The 6,643-nt window shown below is 40.5% G+C and overlaps 1 pseudogene; it reads right to left on the reverse strand.

Moving 5' to 3' along the window:
- Positions 1–1,427: 1,427 nt before the first annotated feature.
- Positions 1,428–4,076, reverse strand: LOC120293008 (annotated as a pseudogene).
- Positions 4,077–6,643: the final 2,567 nt, after the last annotated feature.

Consider the following 6,643-nt stretch of genomic DNA (forward strand, 5'->3'; position numbering starts at 1 on the left):
TTTGGGGTCAAAAGTAACGACTTCATTGAAATTACTTAGCCAAGTTTGGATAAAATACATTAAACGCATCAGCACATAGTAGATCGAATAGAGCAGGTGGGGGTTTTCTAACCAATTTAATGGGAGGGAATTGGTTCTACGAGCTCTTGCCAGCCAATCCGCGGGTCGATTTGAGTCCCTGTTGCAATGGGCCAAAGAAAGGGCCCGATACTCTTCATTTTTAGTTTGGCCCGGTCCACGACGGTCTTCGCTTCCCAACTGAAGTCTTTCGAAGAGTTGCAGCTTTGCACGAGTGGGAGACAGTCAGATTAGAATATTAGGGTTTCAAGGAGGGCGAAGGGGAGTGGAATGAGGCTGAGAAGTTTTTTTTTCTTTTTTCTTTTCCAATTTCACAGAGATCCACATCAATATTCATCACCCGGATCTATTTGGATCTGAGAAAACAAAAATGTCTTGAAACGCTGGACAACAATGATCGCCCAAAAGCATTAGAAATTCTCACAAGCGATTTAAAAGTGTTCCAGCCGAACAAAGACTTATTGAAGGATATGACTTAACTTCGGATATTGGATAATATCCCGGAAAACAACAAACTCGCCATGTATGAAGATACACAGACTGTGAGAGGTGTAATAATGCGAGATATTTCAGCAGATTTGATGTTCGACTCGTGAGAATTAGAACAAAAGGATAATTGACATAGAAGCAAGAGCAGGGAACAGGATTCGGACTAAGTCCGTAATTCAATTTTACCAAAACTCAATTGTAGGCCTAACATTGGTCTTGGCTTTCTATTTATAGTGTCAACTTTTGAGAAGGTTTGAGTACCTTACTCAAAATAAGTTTTAGTAACACCATTATGATATTGGATCCAAATTCGGAGTATGCTAGTGTCATCATCGCTTTTGTTCTTTCAAGTGCAGATCTTTCCTATGCATTTAAAACTAAATCCATGCATTCGATACCTACCCATTAGTGTAAACAGCAACTTTTTAAATTTACTGCAATTGGAATTTTTAGATACGATTTATTATCCAAATTAGAGAAAGACACCGCATTCGAAAATTCACCCTCATATCTGAACCTAATCCCTTTCGACCATGGCACCAACCCCCCTTCCTCCTCTCTCTCTCTCTCTCTCTTTCACATCAAGAACTTGAGATGGTGTCGAGAATCATCAGAAAAACACTGCAAGTTACAATTTGCTAGTGTAGCTCCCTTCACTTGATAGATCATACAATCAGGATACAATAACATTGCACTTACTCTTTAACTATAAGCTATTACGATGCTAAACCAAATATAGAGAGGTTTACAGATCAATAGTAATGAAGATTTCTAGTTTAGAAGGCAATAACAGCATATTACTGTTGTCTTGTCTCAGAAATCTATCAGCTATATATACCGTCACGGTTTATCAGCCTACGGAATCCAAAACTTCAACGGCTCTTTTATAAACCATCAATGGTCTTCTTTCAATGCGTAACTCGCTATCATCAGACCTGATGCACCATTATTTCAATCTATCTCACACTATCACCGTGCAGATTATAAGTGACTAGGCTAACCATCTTCAGTAGGAGCCGCTCCGCACAACCTCGCGCAAAGGCTTGTTGGTGAATCGGATGATGTTGTAGACAGCAGCCCTGATATCGCGCCCATGGTCGGGGCAAGTAGGTATATCCATATCCCTTTGTAATGGTTAGACACAATCGCTGGCCCCAAGCTTCTTGCGGGGTTCATCGACCCTCCTGTAATTGGCCTAGTTGACGAGAGAGCACAAATCAATGATCAGTTTTCTCAATTTTGTTCCAAGGTTGCTTTCTTGCTTAAAGAAAACTTTGAAACAGAAACAAGACTGAAATATAAATGCCTTCGTCTGACCACCTTGGTTAAATCCTAAGCCTATATTTGTCATCATCTTGTGTAGACTAATGTGGAAACGAATAAGCATCATCAAGACCATTTGGAATGAGTTGAAACAGCAGAAAGACAAGTTTATTTAAAACTGCAGACAGGACAAGTTAAATTTACCCAGTAAACATCACATTGAGCAGTATAGTTGCACCCACAGCAAGACCAGCAAGCTCTCCAATCTGAACAAATCAAACACAAGATGATTAAACAATGGCATAATTGATTATTCATACAATAAATAATTGTCGCTATTGGATTAAACTACAGGATCAAGTCCATGTCATAAATAGTCCATCAAGATAAGATTTCTTAATGAGAATAATAATTGGGTTTGTTTATTATGATTAATGTGATCACACAGGATGAACATCAACTTGTCTTTTATTATTATTATTTTTTCCTATCTTGTATTCAAATAATAAAGTCAGTTTTTTACGAGAACTACCGAGAAAACCAGCTATTATCTAAGTTTACTTGCACCGACACACGACATGGACACTCAATATGACACGACACGACACGACACGTCGATACGTTATTTTTCAAAATAAAAAAATTTCGATACTGTTTTATTACGTTGTATATTAAATAAATATTTTTATTTTTAATTAATTTGATTTAAATTTATAAATAATTAATTAATTAAAAAAGGAGCTTATAATGAATTTACACTAATCATTCATCATACAATACTTTTATTTTTTGAAATTACTTTTTAATTATATTTAATAATCCTTTCGATTAAATAAAAAGTCCCCGTGGGGGTTCCATCCCCGCCGCGGCGCCCAGACTCACTTAATTCCTTTGTCTCTTTCCCCACCCTTAATTTTTTTTCACTCATTTCCCCCCTGACAACCTGAGACCACCTGAGACCACCTGACAGCCACAGGCTATTACTCCCTCCTGTCAGCCTATTATGTGAAACTTTAGCCAAAAGAAAAGAAAAAAGATACCAACGCATGAAGTGAAACTCACAGCTCTACTGTCAGTGGCAACACCACAGATGACAAACATGAGGTAGAACGTTGTGATGAACTCGATCACAAAGGATTGCAAGTCCGACCCGGAAGGCTGTGTCCCTGCGAATTGGTCATGGCCCCTGAGAACAACAACCGGAGTGTCCCAGCCGCAAGGGTCGACCCGAGTTGCTGCGCCAATACATAAGCCGGTACCTGAAAAGGAGGATCGAAACATCATTAGATGAGGGCATAACAGATAGGACATTGACCGTTAATTATTCGATATTTGCCCAGTTTTAATAAGCTCCATTACCAAATGCACGACTAAGACATGGTAGTTGGAAGCAATCCTGCTATGTAACCACGTGAGATGTAAGGTGAAAAATTTCCAAAATTACCTGCTTCAGTGGGAATCTCCTGGTGACGGCAAAAGCAATGGTGACGGCGGGATTGAAATGGGCACCGGAGATGTGGCCGACGCAGTAAACCAGGACCATCACCACGAGCCCCCACACAATCGCTATCCCCGGCAGCGTCACCACCTTCTCATTCTTGTTCACCACCACCGACCCACAACCCGCGAATATCAAGAAGTAGGTCCCCAACATCTCCGCTATCAACTGCGAACAGCCCAAGATCACGTTAAAGTCAATCCCGCATCACTCGTGCAGGTTCTATGGTGATTAATTTTGCTCCTAAGTTGCGTCTGTTTTAACTGGAGACTAATGGTAAGGAGAAAATCTTTGGTTTTGGACATAGGCTCGAAACTTCATGTTGATCTTTGGGGCAGGACTGCACTAGTCCGTACTGCCAAATGAATTCCGAAAGATCGATGTTTCAAAAAAATAGAGTACACGTAGTTTTCTACCATGGGCAGCAAGATGCCAAGGAATTACGGATAAAATGGAGAAGCAAGGACATAAAACGAACTTAAAAAGGAGGGAAAAGGACTGATTTATTTTTCTTTCTCTTCTGTTGCAGCACGGGCACGAAAAGTACAGGAAGGAGACGACGGAGGAACAATCCTGGACATCTCACCTTTTGGAAGAAAGGCAGAGAGAAACAGGAGCCTGCCTCTTCTTTGATTTTGGGTGTTGAGTTCGTGTCCTTCACTTCCACCACAACATCATGACTTCCAATCTCAGCCATGACTCTCTCTCTATCAGAAGAAGAAATATCACTCAGAGAGAGAGAGAGAGAGAGAGATTTCACTCGACTATGAAGTTTATATAGAGGATGATGGAAAACCCATTTATCGGAGAACCAAGAAATAAAAGCAGAGCTGGCAAGAGAGAGACAGAATACGTATGAATATGTCAGAGCTGGCAGAGCAGAGAGAGTTTGGAACAACTGTGAATGCGCGAGGAGAACGACGACGTTACCTTCTATGATTTTTTTTGGTAAGGACGTTCCCTTCTATCATTTTTTTCTTTTTTTGGTGAAAGATGGAGGGTACGGAAATTCGTTCCCTTCTATTATTTATCTCTCTTTCCCATTACTCTTTAGGTCTTTTACGATTTGATTTGACATTGAGTATTTTTTATGTTGTTTTTAGAGAGAGACATATTATTGTATGAATATGTCGAGTCGGTAGAGCTGGCCATATTTGGTTTGGCTTTGAAATGGGTTTGGGACTTTAAAGTCCTTGGCCAAATACAAATACGTTTGGTTCGATTTTTTGGACAATATTGGCAAGATACAATATAGGTAGCACGGACACGTTCAAAAGGCCTCCGTGTCGTGTCGGACATCCCGACACGTGTCCGACACGCTCGGACACGCGGTCAACGCGTGTCGGAGTTTCCGACACGTGGTCAACTTTTTTCGACACACGCATCGGAGCGTGTCCGGATGGCGGATCTGCAGGTGCGAAGGAAGAAGGTGATGGAGGGTGGAGGCAAGGGTGAGGGAGCCGTCGCTCATGTGAGGGAGGGCTGCAACCACCGACTGCAACGCCGGAGAAGGCTGCGACTGCCGACCGCGCCGAGAAGCCTTCTTGATCGTCTTGGTCGGCTGCGACCGCCGACGCAACGCCGAAATGAAAAACCACAACACCGCGATGGAGGGCTGGACGCAAGGCTTCGATGGCAAAGGGAAGAACGGAGGCGAGGCAGCGGCGAGAGAGGTGGAGACGTCAAACCGAGCAAAGGAGAGGAAAAATATGGTGATTGCTAGGGTTTTTGCCCTTTGGGCTGTTTTTAGGGAGAAGAGAAAGGAGAGAGACGAGGCGTCGACGGCTTCTGGGGAAAAGAAAGCCTCGTGCAGGGAAAGCGACAGGCGCGGGTGCAGGGAAGTGACAGTGAGGGGGTGGGTGAGGGTGGGGGAAGAAAACGTTTGCTGAAATAAATGGGTGGGACCCATTTAAATCCTAAAAAGAAGTATGAAACATTAAATAACTTTATTAATACATGATAAGGCTAAAAAATAAATGAATAGACAGGTTAAAAAGTTATTTCAAAAAATAAAAGTACTAGATATTAAATAATGATAAATTTAGATCATCATAGAAAATATAAATTTATTTTGACTCTAATCTTTTATTAGTTAATTATTTCATCGATAACTTTTGTTAAAGTAAAAAATGTCTTTTCAATTTTTTATGAATAAATTTATTAATGTTATTAGTATAGATTTATTATAGGCTCTTTTTTATTGTTTTTTTATTTATGAATTTGAATAAATTAATTTAAATATAATAATTAATCATGTATATATAAAAATATTTATTTAATATTTAACGTGTCGGAACGTGTCGGAATTCTCTACATTTTGAGAAATGGCGTGTCGCGTGTCGTGTCGCGTGTCGCGTGTCGGTGCTACCTAGGATACAATTGCATGTTCAAAGGACTCTAAGGGCTCTTATTCCAAAGCAAGTCTAAAGGTCCTTTGGGAACTTGCATTTTCGAAATGCAAGTTTCGGTTACTATTCATCTTCTTCGGTGGAGAAACTGATTGGAGGCTAATGATCGCCGGCCAAAGGGTCGCATGTGCCGACGACGTGCTGGTGATTGCCACCTGAGGGTTGCCCGACCTCGATAACCATCGTCGAACCTCAGGCGATGCCTAGGTCACGCAACCTAGGCGGCGGCCGTTCGAGGGCTAGATTTGGCGCCCGGCTACTAGATCCGGCGGTCCGGTGGCTGAACTTGAAAAAAAAATACAAATATTTTTTTTGTTTTTTTTAATTTAATAAAAGTCATTTACAAATGCAAATTTTATCAAACGGTATTTTGGCCAAAGTTATTTCTTAGTGTAAATTTTACCAAACGTTATTTATATTTCAAAAACCCAATTCACCCAAAGGTATTATTCTCCAAAAGCCGAATGAAATAGGCCCAGAGAGAGTTTGGAACTACCATGAATGCGCAAGGAGAACGATGACGTTCCTTCTATGATTTTTCTTTTTTTTTTTTGGTAAGGACATTCCCTTCTATGATTTTTTGGTGACCAACGTTCCCTTCTATGATTTATCTCTATTTCCCATTACTTTTTAGGTCTTTTTATGATTTGATTTGATATTGACTATTTTTTTTTTTTATATTTTTCTTTAAAGAGAGATAGATTACTGTATGAATATATTAGAGTCAACAGAGCTGGCCCTGTTTGGTTTGGCTTTGGGAATGGGCTTTGAGACTCTAAAGTCCCTTGACCAAATACAAATGCGTTTGATTCGTTTTTTGGACAACTTTGGCAAGATGCAATTGCATGTTCAAAGGACTCTAAGGGCTCTTAGTCTAAAGCAAGTCTAGAGGTCCTTTGGGAACTTG

This window comes from Eucalyptus grandis, chromosome 4 (genome assembly GCF_016545825.1).
Source record: "Eucalyptus grandis isolate ANBG69807.140 chromosome 4, ASM1654582v1, whole genome shotgun sequence".
NCBI lineage: Eukaryota > Viridiplantae > Streptophyta > Magnoliopsida > Myrtales > Myrtaceae > Eucalyptus > Eucalyptus grandis.